This window comes from Bos javanicus, chromosome 6 (genome assembly GCF_032452875.1).
Source record: "Bos javanicus breed banteng chromosome 6, ARS-OSU_banteng_1.0, whole genome shotgun sequence".
Taxonomy (NCBI): Eukaryota; Metazoa; Chordata; class Mammalia; order Artiodactyla; family Bovidae; genus Bos; species Bos javanicus.
In genome coordinates, this window is record NC_083873.1 from 101,805,799 (window position 1) to 101,821,906 (window position 16,108).

The window sequence follows — 16,108 nt, forward strand, 5'->3', positions numbered from 1 at the left end:
TCTTGGTTCACTTGGAAGTGTTACTACTGCCTCACAAAGTCTTCCTTAAACACTGTTGTAGAGTTTGTGCTCCAATTACCTGCTCGTGTTTTGGAGGATTACTTATCTCTCTTCTGCTTCTCACTTGAGCAAAGTTCCCATCACAGTCCTTACTTTGTAAGCAAGAAAGGATAATATGTTCCTGGGCTTATAGTGGGAAAAAACACTAACATAGTTGGTACAAGTCAAAATACAAATATTTCATATTGAGATGAACACAAGAAGTCAGCTGGGAAAACACTGCTATTTACAGATTTCGATTAGCTTAGGATTCATTTCAACCTTTAAAAGGTGATATTTTAAAATCATTGGCATTTAAAGCACACAATCGCAATGTTTTGGAGAGATATATACCCTTTCCTGAATTTGTTGAAGTGTTTATTAGACACTTTCCCTAGAAAAATACACAAAACACACATTTTTGGAATACAGTCTCAAGGAGACTGTTATGGGGTGATCCCTGGGTCCCACAGAAAACATTTCTTAGGATGGTCCTCAAGTAATGGACATTCCGAGGCTCACGGATCATGTTGTCCTTGCTCAGTTGTTGTGTCCAACCCTTCGCGACCCCATGGACTGCAGCATGCCAGGCACCCCTGACCTTCACTATTTCCCTGAGTTTGCTCAGATTCATGTCCATTGAGTTGGTGATGCTACCTAAGAATCTCATCCTCTGTTGCCCCTTCTCCTTCTGCCCTCAATCCTTCTCAGCTGCAAGGCCTTTTCCATTGAGTCAGTTCTTCGCATCAGGTGGCCAAAGTTTTAGAGCTTCCACTTTAGCGTCAGTCCTTCCAATGACTATTCAGGGTTGGACCATATGGGAGCCCAATTAAATTTGTGTTATGGCCAGCTATCTAATTTCTTTATTGTTAGAAGTGATAAACTATATTGACCTTTTTGTTTATAAGTTTTAATAGAAACTAGCAAAAGAGAAATGGCAACCCACTCCAGTATTCTTGCCTGGAGAATCCCAGGGACGGGGGAGCCTGGTGGGCTGCTGTCTATGGGGTCGCACAGAGTCGGACACGACTGAAGTGACTTAGCAGGAGCAGCAGCAGCAAAAGAGAAAGAGATTTTCTTTCATCTTTTAGAGAAAAATCAGGTATGCTAGCCTCTGAATTAGCACTGTCCTATAGGACTTCTCCCAGAGAAGGCAATGGCACACCACCCCAGTACTCTTGCCTGGAAAATGCCATGGACGGAGGAGCCTGGTAGGCTCCAGTCCATGGGGTTGCTAAGAGTTGGGCACGACTGAGCAGCTTCACTTTCACTTTTCACTTTCATGCATTGAAGAAGGAAATGGCAACCCACTCCAGTATTCTTGCCTGGAGAATCCCAGGGACAGAGGAGCCTAGTGGGCTGCCGTCTATGGGGTTGCACAGAGTCGGACACGACTGAAGCGACTTAGCAGCAGCAGCAGCAGCATAGGACTTCTCCAGGAATTGGTGATGGACAGGGAAGCCTGGCGTGCTGCAGTCCATGGGGTTGCAAAGAGTCGGACATGACTGAGCAACTCAACTGAATAAGACTTCTTGCCATGATCGAAATGTTCTGTGTCTCTACTGCTCTGTATCTGTGCTACACTTGAAACACTCCTAGTTTGACTGAGGAACTGAATTTTTAATTTAATTAAAATTTACAAAAAAATTTTTTTCATGATGAAAACTTTTAAGATCTACTCTCTTAGCAACTTTCAAATATACAATAGAGTGTTATTAACTATAGTGCCTTTGCCATACATTATATGCCCATGAATTTATACATCCCCATGACTTATTTTATAGTGGGCAATTTGCCTTTTTTAACCCCTTTGGCCTTCTATACAAAAGTAAACAATCTTGTGAAGATTTTAAATTAAAACATTTCAGAAATGCAACGTTTTCTGGATTTCTAATTCTTGTAGAAACCATTGGTAACACTATAAGTATCACCATATATCAAAACATAGATATATGTACTTTTGAACAGAAATAAGATCATTCTGTATGGCCACTTGATTTTGTCACCAGGTAATATACCTGAGTAACCATAGTTAACTTAATCATTCCACCATTATGGACATTTATTTTGTTTTTAAATTTTCTGACTATCAACAATACTGCAACGAATATTCTTTTCTTTTTTTTTCTTTTTGCCACACTGCATGTGGGATCCTCACTCCCTCTCTGACCAAGGATCAAACACATGATTCCTGCATTGGAAGCCTGAAATCTGAACCACTGAGCCACCAGGAAGGTCCCAGAAAGAGATCATATCTCTGGTCATGGGTATACATATTTTTATAGGAAAAATTTCCAAAAAATAAGTAAAAGGATATAAACATCATAAATTATGAAAGACACTGCAACTGCACTCCCAAATGAAATAACCCTATTTATAATCCTACCAACAATTATGAGACAATATCTATTTCACGTGTTTTCACCAACACCAGATATTACATCTTTAAAAATATTTTTCCAATTCAATAGTTACAAATGTATCATTTTTAGTTTTACTTCTCTATACAGTTGTTTTATTTTTAAATATTTATTGCTTTTTAAAATTTCTTTTGTAAATTTCCTATTTGTTGCATTTTTATTACTCTATAGAAGCTTTACATGGCTATGTAGTAAAATTTACAAATTCTTTTAAGGTTTGGGGGGACAAATGGGTAGTTACTGCTACCACCAAAATAAATTCCATATGGATCAAAGAATAAACTGTGAAGGCTATAAAAGCTCTAGAAGAAAATATGGGATAATATTTTTGGTAACAGAAAATAGACTGGCTTGTAGACATATAAAAAGTGCTCATAAGAGAATTGAAAGTACAGATGTAATGTGATAGCATTTTGTATTTATTAGATTGGCAAAGTTCAAAAAAGTTTAATGATGAGGATGTAAAGAAACAGAATGCACTCTCAAAATTTTCATCTGTATTAGAATGACTGTAACTTGTACCACTTCTTGGCTTTGTCCATCAAAACATAAAATGTTACTCTAACATTTTATAACTCAATAAAAGATGAGTATCTTTTATTGCTTCTGAAAGTTTTTCTATTAGTCCTTAGAGTTTGCATATAATTTGCAAACAAATGACAATCCTAACATTTTCAGTGTTTAATTTCTTGTTTCTATTCCACACCAGTGGATAAAGAATCCACCTGCATTGTAGGAGACACAGAAGACTCGGGTTAGATCCCTAGGCCAGGAAGATCACCTGGAGGGAGAAAATGGCAACCCACTCCAATATTCTTACTTGAAAAACCCCATGGACTAAAGAGCTTGGTGGACTATAGTCCAAAGGGTCGGAAAGAGTCGTTCACAACTGAGTGACTAAGTACATTCCATATCTAATTTCATTGGCTATCATTTCCTTACCTGGACTGATGATGGGCATTCTTGGCCTTGCTCCTGACTCCAGCAGGAATTAGCATAGTGGTTCATTATTCAGCAAGTTTCTGACTTTGATGTAAAATATACATTCTTCAAAACTGTTTATTAAGGAACGATGCTGGATTTTACAAAATCCTTTTCAGTATCAATTAAGGCACACAGTTTCTCTCCTTTGACTTAATATAGTCAACTATATAAGTTTTCTATTACAGAATCATTCTTATATACTTGGCATAATTCTTAACTTCGGCATACATTCGTAATACAGTTCTAGTTCTACTGTTAATATTGTACTTTAATTTTACATTATATCCAAAAAGGAGATTAAACTATAGATTTCTCTTTTGTGTACTCTATCAGGTTCTGGTATCACAGTCATTTATTTTAAAACCAGCCTTTCAGCTCCTATAAGACACAAGGATCACTGGGAAAAAGCCTGGAGGGCAACCACCTGAAAAGGCCTTAATGCACACACAAACACACACACAAACTCACAGCACTTTAGTTTTTCTAACTACTTTTGTGAAAATTTCCAAACCATCCTCTTTATACCTTCTTTCTGACATGAATGCATAAGTTATCCCAAGTATTATGGATCTTGCTTTTCTTTCTAATAAATGCAGGAACTTTTCTTTCAGTGGCAAAACAGAGGCAGATGTTCCATGAAAGCTTTTATTCTCACAAAATGACCTCTCCCACTCTACCTTCCCAACCCATACTTAAACCAGAACATTTAAAACCTCCTATTTCAGAAAATGAGGGAAGGGCTAGGGAATTGCGCCAATCCTTCATTTCTGTCTCTAGGTCAGCTGGCCTGATCTTCTCATTGTTATTTACTTCACCACTCTATTCCTGCTGTTGCATTTTGGTTTTACATTTTTCTTTCAAATAAATGTCTTTCCTCATCTTTGCTTCCTTCATCCCACTCCCTACCCTTCCAAGTCCAATTTAAATTCCTTTCCTCCTTAATCTGACTAATCCAGCCCATTCGACATACCACAGACTTGCTCTCATTGACTACTGCACTGCACTCAGTGTTTGGCTGCACATTCTGGCTATAATCTCAAATTGTTTCAAGAATGCTAGTTTTCTTTCTTAGGCCTTGCGTTTATCTCCTTGAGGGCAGGGTCCTTATCTTAAAATTCTGCTGTGCATTTTCTATTGTGTTTAGTGCTGTAAGTAATCACACTCAGCCCATATTTGCAAGGCATATTCGACTGAATACATCCATCACAGCTATTCATTTAGTAAATGAGATAATGAAAACGCAAGTGCTCACCAAAGGTAAATCATTATTATTAATTCCCTCATTCATCATACATGTACAGCAGCCTCAGGGGCTAAGGAGCCTAAAGATTGCAGCTCTTATTTTGCTTCATATCTCTCCATTTTGGAACCAGCCAAGAAGGTGAGATTCATCTAGGGCTTAACACGGCGGGGGGGGGGGTGGGGGGTGGTCCAAGAATAACTTAACCTGCAGGTCCCCTTGTACCAGGTTTACCTTATACTTCTGAGAGTAAACCCAAACTTTTGAAACTCAAATGATGAGATATCCTTTGCTCTTGAATTCAGTAAGACTTCCTGGTTAAACTGTGGACACGAAAATTTTTTAGCTGCTAGGACATACTTTTACTAAGCTGTAATATGTAGTTCTATAGAAAAATGGGTGTCTTTATTTTATTCCATTATGTCAAACTAAAAACTTCATTTTTTTTTAAACTTTAGGATTATCTGAACTTCAGAAGGAAAATAACAGGATTTTACGTACTTTATTATTATTTTTTTTTTTTTTTCAAAAAGATGAGAATGTGAGTTTTCCTGAGGGCATCTGGGGTTGACTAAGTGTTCCACCGCATCTCTGAAGATCACTTTACAACTGTGGGAAAACTCACCGAGCTGTTTTCGTCGACCCCGCCATTTCCAAGTTGCAATATTGCTGCAGGGAACTGGCACAGCCCCGCTCTTTCTCGCATTCTTCTCCTCACCCTTTCAAAGCCCAAATCCGCCCGGTGAGAATATGGAAACAAGGCTGGAGACAAGGGAGTGCAAAGAGAGGGGGAGGGGTTTATTTAGATTCGCAGAGGAAGAGCAGGGCATTTTTCCATTCTCCCTCGCATTCCCCAGGGCCATAAAGTTCTGTTTCCGAAGTTGGAAGTGTGGGGGCGGTCGGCGGCATTTTCAACTTGGTCTGAAATTACGAGTCCACCCCGGAGGGGCTAGGAACTTTTCCCGCGGGGCCATCAACCTGAGCTTCTGGCAAGCCAGAAGTTCTCGAAAAGCCAGGCCCAAGGCACCGGTTGTCATAGGAACCTGGGCGCCGGTCTCCCCGGCGACCTCGTCTCTAGGGAGGGGGCGGGGCTGAGTGGCCGTCGGGCCAATGAGGTCGAGGGGATGGCTTGGTCGGAGATCCGCGGGGCTTCAGAAGTCCGAAGAGGGTTGATTGACAGGGACTGGGGCGGAGCCAGGCGAGCGCCAGAGGTGGAGCCCGAGAGGAGCCGGGAGCTCCCGCAGCCGCGGCGCGGCAAGGGTGACACACTGGGATTACCGCCCCGAGAGACCGTCGTGGCGGGCGGGCAGCGCTCCCCGGCTTCCCGGTCTGCCTCAGGCATATCTCGGCAGCGCTCGGAGCCGGCGGCCTGAGTTGAGCGGCCTCGCTCCGGAGGGTTTGGGGAAGCCCTTGGAGGCGCGCGGGGCAGCCGAGGGTGCGCGAGCGCTCCAGGGTCTGGCGGTCGGCCGGGGTCGCCGCTGGAGCGGTGTTTCGGAGGCGTGGAGGAGGAGGAGATGCTGCTTCTCTTCTCCCCCTCCCCAGGCTCCTTCTCCAGCTTCTTCGGCCAGCGCCCGCAGCCGCTTGGGGGAGAGGAGGTGGTGGCTTTCGGCGCCCGCGGCGGCTGCCCGCGGCCCGCCTCGACGCCGCGTCCCCGCTGCCCTTGCCCCACGCGTCAGTAGCCGGACCGGGTCTCGGGACGAGCGGGTAAGGACGTGCGCTGTCCTGGGCGCTGGGCTGGAGGGGCGCAAAGTGCCAAACAAAGTGCGCCGCGCTCTCTATTCCTCCCTCTCTCTGTGTTTTTGGGGGTTTTTTTTTGCTCCAGCTTCTCAAAATCAACCTCTCTATGGCCCTGGTGGAAGGAACTTTTCTTTGGTGGTGTGTTAGGGTGGGGGTGGGGTGGCGGGGGAGGGTAGGAAGGATGAGATGCTGTTCGATTGTGAATTAGGTAGATCCGCCTCCTCGGCGGAGGAAAGTCGGATCCTTGGGAATTAAACCCCAGAGGGGATGAGTACAGAGATTGTGGGGCAATCGAGAGTGACATTACCCGCATCGTGCTACTCCAGCTCTGTGCGTGCTGAGGGAAGGGCTCCCGGAGTCTGTTTCTCATTTCTGTAAATGATTGTGGACATGGTGTGGTTAGAGGCCGCCCAGAAGAATGTGTATATGTGAGGGTTCGAAGAAGAGGGGGTGGGGTGGTGGGGAACAGAGAGCAGAGGGACGGACACGGCCTGATGCAAGCTCTTTTATTGCTCTTCTCCGCGTTCTGGAGTTAACCACCCTCTCCCCGCACCCGCGCCCCCCGCGCCCCCGCCTTTGCTCATTGCAAGATGCTGTAGTACCGAAAGCTGGGAAGCTCAAGTTCGGTAGAGGCAAGAAAGTTTATACCAAGTTTAATTTCCCTGTATTATAAGTATATTGGAGAAGGACGAACTGGGAGAAATATTACCACTAAAATAGATTTACAGCAGTACAGTTTTCGTTGGCCTTACACAGAGATGATAGACTCCTCCACGCACTTGGGCAGCTCATCTGTTCGACAGCCTGTGTCATTTTCGTTTAATTGCATCTTTGAAACAACAAACGCGGTGACTTCATAGGGAGCTTCCTGGAGCTGAGTTTACCTCTCAGAAAATGGGGCAATCGGGTTTGTTTTCAAGGCGGGGACCTAAACAAAATGTAGGACACCTGATCTGTGGGTTGACGGGCGCAGGTAACTAATTTAAATGATATTAAAATTTAGATCTACAGAGGTTACTAAAGGATTGGGGGATGGGGAGGGGGGGAGGAAAGAAGTTATTGTATTTTGAAACAAGCTTTGGTATTTTCCCAAATTCTTAATGACTGGGTTGGCAGGATCAACGTGAAAACTTGCTTCATGCTCAATGCTCGCTTGTGTTGTGCTATGATACAGATTATTTTTTGTATTATCAGCATCAGTAAGTTCTTGTATGTATTGATTCAGTAAATTCGTACAGAGGCTAGTGGACTGCTTTACGATCCAGTTTTAGATTAGTTTACGTTTTTCATAATAACTTTGTGTTCTGACTTTGATGTTCTAGCGGCTTTGTGGGAGTATGTGTGGGGGAGATGGCAGAATGGAAGCAGAAATTAAATAGAAAAAACATCTAGGTTAGTTATTAAGAAAAGGAACTAATTTGTAGTGTGTTTCACTTTTACAAGAACTTATTTTTAGCTCTTACGTAGTTTGTCTTGGATTAACATTTGTTCCACCAAAACTTTTACTTGCATGAGAAGCCCACTTATTTTTAGGAGAGTGATTACCAGCATTTTAAAATATTTATAGATAGCTTGTCATGTCACAAGTAACACATATACACAAACCGTAAAAACCAGTGTCAATTGCAAGGACGGACTTAGATACTATGATGGGATCAAAAGTTTTAAAACCTACATTATTTTTTCTGGAGGCATGCCTCAAATGAAAAGTGAATGTGAAAATTAGCTAATCAGTTGTTTTCAGTAAATGATAGACATCAGTCTTGAATGGAATTTATGTTTTGTTTTTTTTAATTAAGAAGAACAGGTCAAATCCTTGCTTTATTCTACTTTAGTAGGTCAGGGATGGGATGAGGAACATTGTAACTTCTTCTGTATCAGTTGAGTATGTATTTTTTTAGCTCATCTTATTGCCCAGGCCAGACTTCCTAGAGAAAGGGATTATTGGGGATAAGCCCCTGCTGCTGCTTCCTTTTTATTTTTTTTGAACAAGAGTTTGTAATTTTTAAATAGACTACAAAACACTTTTGTGGTGCAACTGAATTGTAATTAATACCAATTGAAATCGAAAGGAAACAGTTAGACCTCAAGCCTGTGCATCTAGGAGTTAACTCCTATCAACATTTTCTTATTTTGGAATATGCTTTGGGAGAAGCCTGTGCCATGAATTAGAAGAGTGAGTTGAAGGTTTTCTCCTGTCAGGCCTCTGATGTAACCAAGTGTTACTCATTTGAGTTGATGTCTCTTTGCAAGGCTGGGGCCTGAAAAAGGAGAAAGGATATCTGGTCTCAGGACTGAAGAGTTAGTGCTGATGGGGAAGGGTGAGGGTCTCTTGGGCTCTTTCCCATTTTTTCCACTGACAGCTTTTCTTAATTTGAAACTTAAGAACAACCCAGGAACTGCATTTAAAAAGCTTTTAAAGAGCAAATTATGATAGAACATTAAATGGTCTAAGTTAAATTAAAAGTTACATAGTCAGTGTAAATTTGTTGTTGCCCAGGAAATCCCATGACAGACTCGTAGGTATGTCACATCAAAACCGTGGTCTGTAATTGACAGACTGAGAGGCCGAACTTAAAGGTTGCAGGGAGAAGGATGGGGGAAGGGATGGTTAGGAAGTTTGGGATGGACATGTACACATGCTATATTTAAAATGGATAACCAACATGGTTCCACTGTGTAACACATGTAACACAGGGAATTCTGCTCAATGTTATGTGGCAGCCTGGATAGGTGGGGAGTTTGGGGGAGAATGGATACATGTATTTGTGTGGCTGAGTCCCTTTGCTTTCCACCTGAAACTGTCACAACATTGTTAATGGGCTGTACTCCAATACAAAATAAAAAGTTAAAAAACTGGTCTGTAAACTGCTCTATGAGGAAGAGTTCCAGTCATCCTGTGAGTCTAGGGGGCAAAATGAAAACCCCTGTCTTATTCCTGTTTAGTGGCAGGAGGCCCTGTGACTGCGCGGCCTGTATGAAGGCTGGATGACAGTAGCTAACAGCTTGTGAGGCAGAAGGAGACCAGTTATTTAACTTCTTAAGGTAGAAGGATAGCAACTCCTGTGTGGTCTAGTGCAGAGGCTGGTGGGGAGTTGAAGCACCGATGCACATGTTTTTTTCCCCAGGGTTTGCTTAGGAAATACAGGAGCTGGTCTAAGCACCTGTTTAAGGAGGTTTGCCTTAGCCTGTGCTCCACCACTGAATCCTGCTTTTTATTTTTCTTTCTTTGATTCCAGTATGAGAATTTATTGAAACAGACTTCCTCAGAGAGAATTCTGCTGTACTGTAAAGAATGTGTACTTTACTGTTTGAGAAACATGTGTCCAAATCCTCGGGAACATCTTTTATTTTCCACATCTGTAATTTAATAATACCTACTTCTCATAGTATTTTGAGAATGAAATTAATAATATATATAAAAGTGGCAAGTGCAAATTGACAGTAGTTTATTTCCTCCTTTTTTAATCTCTTTTACATATTTGAAAACATTCAGTAATAGCAAAACTTATGTTGGTACACCGAAATTATTCCTGAATGTTTAGAACATGTAACTCACCATAGTCCTCAGAGTGAACTTGAATCTGGGTTGCCAAAAGGCCCTCTTGCCTACCAGCAAATAAATGTCTTTGGTTGTATACTGCATCTGTGCTTAATAGACAGTTTCTTAGTTTCTTTCTAGTTTAGTGATACTCTGGCTGCATGATAGAGTCACCTGGGTGGCTTTTAAAAATCTTAATGCCCAGGACTCAACTCAGACCAATTAAACTAGAATCTTTGGGGTTAGGACCCAGACATACATATTTTTGGAAGCTCCCTAAGAAATTACAATGTGGAGCCAACTTGTGAACCAATATTCTAGTCCTCTCTAGAAGGTTAGCATAGAAAATTCGATTCTCAAAAATGTAGCACCAATATTGTTACATTATGTACTTTCCTCTACATAAATCACAAGAATTTAAAGAAAATAAACTTACGTCTCTGTGTATATACACATCTACAGGCTTTTTACTATTTGAATCAGAATGTAAGGTGTAAATGTTTCCCTCCAGTTCCTTAAAGCTGCACATGTTGTTAACTTTAAATTAATTAGGTATCATTTAAAGTTCAGTTCCTTATTTCACTGAAGAATTTTTTTAAACCATTTTATTGAGATATAGTTGATTTACAATGTTGTGTTTAGTTTCTGCCGTACAGCAGAGTGACTCAGTTGTATATATATTTTTCATTTTTTTCCCATTATGGTTTATCACGAATATAAATTATCATTCCTTCTTGTTTATCCATCCTATAATAGTTTGCATCTGCTAATCCTAAACTCCCTCCCCTCACTAACCAAATTTTAAGGATTCAGCAGCTACTTTTGGCTCAGTAGCCGCTGTATCGAACAGCTCGGCTATGGAACATTTCTGTCACCATAGAAAGTTCTGTATTAACCTAGAGATTTTAAAATTTATATTCCAGTTTCTCCTTTGAAATGAGATATATGTGACATATATATAGTCTTTTCTGTCAGATTTATAATTGAAAGTATATATAGTATTATTTTTGATAGTTTTTTTAAGGAGAAATACCACATTTTTGATGCTTATATTTCCTCTTTCTTCAGTTTCTTGTACCTAGCTGTGAGGTGTTCTTTCCAAGTTAACCGAGAAGAGGAACTTGAATGTCCTTATATTTGTCATTTATATCAGTATGCTCCGAATCTAAATAGATTCAGGAAACAGAGAAATTCATCAGTTCAGCCTAAGTGCTGGAATTTGATTCAAGGTTTTTCTTTCTGGAGGAGGTTCTTTTTTTTCTTTTGCAAATGAAGTCTCTTCGTTGTCATATGATATGATTGAATTTTCCAACAGAGAATCATCTTTAGTTTTAACATGAACATGCACCAGAGACTTTTTCTTCCCACAAGAAAGCATCCCCTTTAACAAAAACGAGGTTCCTAAGCAGTTTGAGATGTTTTAAAGCTAACACTACGTCATCAGTTTTAGTGGTATTTGTCACTTGTTAAACACTGAGGCTCAACTTAGAGGAAACTGTACTCATAGTTCATCTCAGCTGCACACCGCCCTCCCCCCCACCGTAAAAAAAAGTCAGTTTTCCTTATTGTCTTAGGGTTTTAGACACTTTTTCTAGAAAAATGTAATTTCTAAAATAAGCATTTAAACTATTAAGGGATTACTTATTTTAGGTCATTGTGTAGTCAAATACCTCTCTGCAATATATAGTGTTGAAGTGAAGAAATAATCAGTATTTTGACCCAGGAGTTTCCCTTATCATAAGATTTTGAATGATAAATTTATTCCCCCAGCCAGAGTCTTTCATATTCTTGGCTTTGAGGTATAATTTCATAGGATTATTTGAATGCACTATTGATTAAAGTCATTCTTCACACAGTCTATTTTGATTTTACTCTTATGGCTAGTTTCTAGAAGTGAAGGAATGAACTTCAGACAATGATTCAGATGTAACATATATCAATTTTCTAGGTACTGTATGAAAATTTACAAAAGCTAAAATGTATCCTTGTAGCTGTACTTCATGAAAGCTGAAATAGATGTTTCATTAAAAAAAAAAAAACTGATCAGCTATACTTGAGTTAAAAAAAATAAAAACATTTTAGATTAAAAAACTGATAAAAAATTTAAAATATATAATAAATATAATTTAGGAGTATTTGATTATCAAATGTAAACTATCTAAAACTGTTCTGTGGTTATGTACCATTCAATTGAGTTCAATCAGAACTTTGAAATCCTGGCAGTGCTTTGAGGTATATAAAAATAAATAATAAGTAGGATATGTGTTATTACTTAATACATGGCAGTATTGCTATTTCAGTTATAATTCAGGTCAACACATACTTCAGTGTTCATTGTTATGCAATTCTTACACTTACAAAGAAATCTAGACTGTATTGTTTTCCATTATTAAAATTTAATGGAAATTTTCAGTTTTTAAATAAAAGAAAACATATTAATGTGATCACATATACTTGTGTAACTAAAGACAAAGCAGAGCTATATTTTTTTTTAAAAAGAATTCGCCTAAATCTTTCTGTTTGTGCTTAAAGACTTTGTCTAAATTCAAAGGTATTTTAAGGCTGTATTGAGGTCCTGGGGTTTAACTTAAAAACAGATGATATTGTTCCATCTAAAGGGATTTTAAAGAATCACTGTTGATGGACCAAGCCAGTTGAGTGTTTTTCAAATAGCAACAGTGATGAATCTGGAGTGATAACCTTATTGTGGTGACCTGCTTCCTTTTTAGTTGTTCTGTATTCAGTAAGTATACATTGAGTACAGTAAGTGTACATTACATTAAGTTCAGTAAGTGCCTCTGCCAGGCACTCTGCTAGCCACTGGTGATACACAGAGGTCACATTTCCAAGTTAGCTGATAAATGGAATAGTCTGTGCCCACATATATTTGATCATCTGAGATCATGCCAAGCAAACCAGCCGATTGACAGGATATATTGACACAGAAGAGTTGTGAAGATAAAAATGAAATGATACGTGAAAACCTTACAAACATCTGGGTACTGACTTGAATAGACATAAATTGTATTTAGATGCAGTTGTACCTGATGTTGACCATTCCTCTTTGGTTTAGAGAGAGTATAGCACAGAATTTCGACCATGGACTCGAGCCACGCTGCCTGGGTTTTAATTTCTGACTCTGATATACAGGCTCTATGGCCTTGTGCAAATTTTCGCTTTTTTCCATCTACAAAATAAGGATTATAGCTAAGCCTCTTTTATAGGTTTGTGGTAAGGATTAAATGATTAATTCATTAGAACATGTAGAGCAACAAAGCAGTACCTAATACATGTTGTTGTTCAGTCACTAAGTCATGTCCGACTCTGCAGCCTCATGGACTGCAGCACGGCAGGCTCCATGGGGTTCTCACCTAATGCATACGGGTATTTAATAAATATTAGATTATTATTTTTGATACATTTACATTTTACTTATAACAGTTTTTTTTTTTAAACATTGGGTAAAGGTAATATATGAACTTAAATGTGTTTTTTTTTGTTTCAACCTTCTTTAGGCTGCTTGTTCCTTGGGTTACATGTTTCTGTTTCTTCCACACATTATTTGGACTTGATATATGTTACCTGTGCCTAACTTTCACACACTTCGTGGAACTTGTGAAAATAAATGTCATTCTCTTCAGACTACTCTTTTTTTTTTTTGCCATGGCTTACAGCTTGTGAGATCTTAGTTTCTTGACCAGGGATTGAACTTGGGCCATGCAAGTCAAAGCACAGAGTCCTAATCACTGGACCACCATGGAAGTCTGTAAACTACTCACTTTCAGAATCCTACATCTCCTGTTTTGGAGTTACTTTTTAGATCATGTGACATGTGGCGTATGTCTTCTTTGAGAATAGATTTGATTCAATTAAATAACACATTCATATTCTAGTAAGGTGAATGATTAAGGAGGATATACTAATTTCAAGTAAATTGGGAAATGATTATAAAATAAAAGGAGCAATTTTTTAAATGAGACTGTAAACATGATTAGAAAGGAGAGTCCTAGAAATGTCTCTGATAATGTGTGTGTTAGTCACTTAGTCGTGTCCGACTCTTTGTGACCCCATGGACTGTAGCCCGCCAGGCTCTTCTGTCTGTGAGATTCTCTGGGCAAGAATACTGGAGTGGATTGCCGTTTCCTTCTCCAGGGGATCTTCCTGACCCAGGGATCGAACCTGGGTCTCCTGCATTGCAGGCAGATTCTTTACCATCTGAGCTATAGGAAAGTCCAGAAAGGAGGGTCCCAGAAATGTCTCTGATAATACTGTGTTTGAAGCCGAAGGTATCTATTCTCCCGAAGTGTCTATTTTGAAAGTTAACACTCTCAGATATGTGAATTGTCCACAGTCACACAAACAGAGATATTGTTGCAGTCATGGAGTCACAAAGAGTTGGACACAACTTAGTGACTGAACAACATGTTGTTATGCCCTTAGGAGTAAGCATTTTGTAACATAACATAAAATTCTTGAGTAAGTATTACTGGACATTCATCCTGTTATTGTGTGCACTTTTAGACCCTTTGATATTCTAATATACCTTATGAATCTCCAAGATAATAACATGTACAGTTGTCCCTTACTATTCTCCAGGGGATTGATACCAGGACCCATAAGGATATAAAAGCTGTGGCTAGTCAAGTCCCTTATGTAAAATGGCATAGCATTTGCATATTACCTATGCAAATCCCCCCACATACTCTAAATCATCTCTAAATTACTTATCATATCTAATACAATGTAAGTACTGTGTAAATCATTGTAAATACTATATAAATCCTGTGTGAATAGTTGCCAGCATGCAGCAGATTCAAATTTTGCTTTTTGGAACTTTCTGAAATGTTTTTCCCCCAAAATATTTTCCATCTGAGGTTGGTTGAATCTGTGGTTGTGGAACCTGTGGTTACAGATGGTCAACTGTTTATCATTTTCATTTCTTTGACAATTTAACTGCAGAGTTCATAATGCATCTCTCGTAACAGGGGCACTGATTTGGGAAATATTCTGTGTGCTTGCCCTATCCAAGACCACTGCAATGAACTGTTTTGCTTCTTCCAATTAGAAATTGCATTGGGTTGCTAATACAGAGACGTGGCATAACAGTGACCTAAAGAAGGTTGGGATTTTTTTTTTTTTTTCTGTAACATAAAATCTTGGCATAGTACTCCAGAGCTGCTGGATGACTGTTTCAAGAAATGGCAATGAACCCAGACATCTTTTTTTTCTTCTCTACCTCCTTATAATATGGCTTTCATCCTCACGACGCCCTCTTGGTGACAGAATGGCTGCTGGCATTCTGTTAAAAATGTTGTCCTTCTAGTTAGACAAAATATGGAAGAAATGGAGGAAATGGCAAAAATAACAAAAGGTGAGTGTGCCTGCCAGCTGAGTCAGATCTTTTCAAAAAATTTTCTTGAATTCCTTACCCAATGCTGTACATCATGAGATGCTGGGAATTGTTTTTTGCTGGGCACTTGGCTGTCCCCAACCTGACAACTGAAGAGAGTAGATATTGGGGATTCAATGATTGTTTTCTTCAGATTTCCTAACACCTGATCTCCATTTGTTTCCAGCTTAATGGAATTTGGTTGTAGTATGTATGGATAAATTATAGGTCCTATGCTAGGTTTTGGGGTGAATACTGGTTTTACTAACTTATCGCTTGATAGCCAACACATCTATTATGCTAATTAAAGTGCCTTGGCCTAGAAAATAATTAAAAACTGGATTTACTGTCTGTGGAGGCTAGTTCACAGAGATTGTTTAGTATTTTATACTTTGTGTGGTTTGATACTTAATTCCTTGTAATAAATATGAATCATTCACACAATTTTTATTATTTAACCTACCATTGAAATATTAAACTAAGTTACTGCTAACTTTTAACAGGACAAAATTAATATATTTATGTTCATTCTTAAATGTTTAGCTTTTGTGAAAACTAAATCTAGGCTGTGTCATAATTTGCTGTTCACATTCAAGCAAATTTGGAAGCATAGTATAGTAGAAAGAGCACAGATTTAAAATTTAGGTGGTCCTTGGTATGTATTTTAGATCTTTTAGTAATTAGAGTCATTTTGGATAAGTGATTTATCCAATCTGTTTGATCTATAAAATGGAAATAATATCTACCTCAGGAAGTTC

The 16,108-nt window shown here is 39.3% G+C and overlaps 2 protein-coding genes across 11 annotated transcripts in view; one reads left to right on the forward strand and one right to left on the reverse strand.

Annotated features, from left to right (window-relative positions):
- Positions 1–5,662, reverse strand: part of MAPK10 (mitogen-activated protein kinase 10) — a 619,928-nt gene extending 614,266 nt beyond the window's left edge. Inside the window, exon 1 of one of the 2 annotated variants that reach the window (XM_061420724.1) lies at positions 5,309–5,662. The gene's annotated coding sequence lies outside the window, so the exon portion shown is untranslated. The remainder of the gene's footprint in view (positions 1–5,308) is intronic. The other variant, XM_061420726.1, reaches the window with a different exon arrangement.
- A 289-nt stretch (positions 5,663–5,951) lies between these two features.
- The window catches only part of PTPN13 (protein tyrosine phosphatase non-receptor type 13), a 221,784-nt gene continuing 211,627 nt past the window's right edge, over positions 5,952–16,108 (forward strand). For 2 of the 9 annotated variants that reach the window (XM_061420709.1, XM_061420714.1), the window contains exon 1: positions 5,986–6,387. The gene's annotated coding sequence lies outside the window, so the exon portion shown is untranslated. Of the gene's footprint in view, positions 6,388–16,108 lie in introns of all 9 variants that reach the window. The other 7 variants (XM_061420712.1, XM_061420711.1, XM_061420717.1 and 4 more) reach the window with 5 other exon arrangements.